Below are 1,837 nucleotides of genomic sequence, written 5' to 3'. Positions count from 1 at the left end.
GTCTGTCCTATATCACAAGCAGGAAAACAACAAAAAGGTCTCAGAGGAGAACAGTCAAAGAAGCTCTCAACATACATGGGCTTGCCAGAAACAGAATTAATGATTTCAGCTGTTTGGGGCCATCTTCCAGCTTCTTACCAGAACGGTGATCAATCTTCTCCGTCAGCTCAGTAACTCACAAGACATGTGAGCTGTGTGACTACCCAGCACAGGTGCATAGCCAGCCAGCACTGATTTGGCCTGGATGCTTCAGGATAATCACCTGAGCCCGATAAACGTTTTCCACAGACACATTCTTGACACAGGAGCCCACAGTGTCCCCAGGGAGAACTTCACTGTGCATGTCCACAGACATGACTTGAGCCATAACACTGACCGGAACACAGGTGGCATGTTGGGTCTGGGAACACCAGTCTGCTCAGCTAACAGGGACACTACCAACACCGTCAATTTCGCAGTCATCCTGGATTGGCAGACACGACACTAGGGCTTGTCAGTTGGACAAACCGGTGACAGAATGCAAACCAGAGCTTCAAGCAGCATGGTTCCACTGGCATTGCCATCTTCACAGGTGACTTTGTATCCCTTGAATCAAGGCATGTTAACACTTGACTCCAGTATGTTGTCACCACTCCAACCAAAAATTGGCACAAATGCTACTGGGTCAAGGTTGTAGCCAATTTTCTTAACGTAGGTGCTGACTTCCTTAACGACTTCCTTGACTCTCTTCTGGTTGAAGGGTGGCTCAATCAAATTCATTTTATTAACATCAACAAGTATAATAGTTGTCTCATACCCAGTATGTAAGGGGATGCCCATGCTTGGAGATACCTTCTTCAAACTCACCTACACCACTGGCAACAATCAGGACAGCACATTAGCACAGAATGTGCAAGCTGTATTATTATTTGCATTTTACAGGTGAAAAACTGAAGCCCAGAAAAATTAAATAACCAGTCTAACAAGTGGTAGATCCAGGATTTGAACCTAGGCAGCTGATTCCAAAGACTGTATTCTTAACGTCTACGCTCCACTGCTTGCCAAGAAAGAAGAGATATTCCAGCTTCCTGGGATTCACAAGCACTTACATTAAAACATAGGAGTATTTGGCTAGACAGCAATGGTTCATTATTGGGACATGGGAGAGCTGGTGACAGGATGGGAAGGAGTTTATTTGATGGCAAAGGGCCTCAAGTACCTTCCCCCAAGGGGCTTGGATAATGGTACTGCACAGTGAAAAACAACTCCAAGTGACATGATCTCATTCTTTCTTATCTTTTTTAATGTTCAATTACCTATCTTAAAGTAGTTTTATATCATTTATTTTATTATCAGTACCCTCACCTGTAAAGTGAAGATAATAATCTTTGCCCCTAATTATATCGTTAGTTTGAGAATCAAAGAAAATAACAAAGATGGAAAGGAATTTGTTAAATCATCAAATGATATAAAAATGTATGTTAAAGAATGATCAGAACAGTGATTTGGTAACATGCGTCTATTAACAGACGTAACCATCATCATCCTTATCATCAAAGCAGCAACTAACATTTATTGTTTATTAGATGCCAATCACTGTTCTAAGCTCTTTATATGTGTTATTACTCATCTAGTTCCCACACTCTGTAAGGTAGGTACTATTATTGGCTCCATTATACAGATAAGAAAACTGAGGCTAATTTAAATTGCCTCAAGTTATAGAGCTGGAAGGCGGCAGAAAAGGATTCAAACCCATGTACCTTGGTTCCAGAGCTTATGCTCTCAAACCATTAGATCTCTGGACATCAATGTGTATGGAGCCTAAAATGAATGAAAAGGAGATCAGAAACTGAGAAAC

General features: G+C 41.5%; 1 protein-coding gene across 1 annotated transcript in view; it reads right to left on the bottom strand.

Annotated features, from left to right (window-relative positions):
• RPRD2 (regulation of nuclear pre-mRNA domain containing 2) overlaps positions 1 to 1,837 on the bottom strand; it is a 100,095-nt gene that overhangs the window by 33,097 nt on the left and 65,161 nt on the right. The gene's annotated exons all lie outside the window — the stretch shown is intronic.

The sequence above is a fragment of the Hipposideros armiger genome, unplaced genomic scaffold (genome assembly GCF_001890085.2).
Source record: "Hipposideros armiger isolate ML-2016 unplaced genomic scaffold, ASM189008v1 scaffold_621, whole genome shotgun sequence".
NCBI classification, from domain to species: Eukaryota; Metazoa; Chordata; class Mammalia; order Chiroptera; family Hipposideridae; genus Hipposideros; species Hipposideros armiger.
Note: the sequence above shows the minus strand (reverse complement) of the source record. Positions and strands in the feature narration are given on the sequence as shown.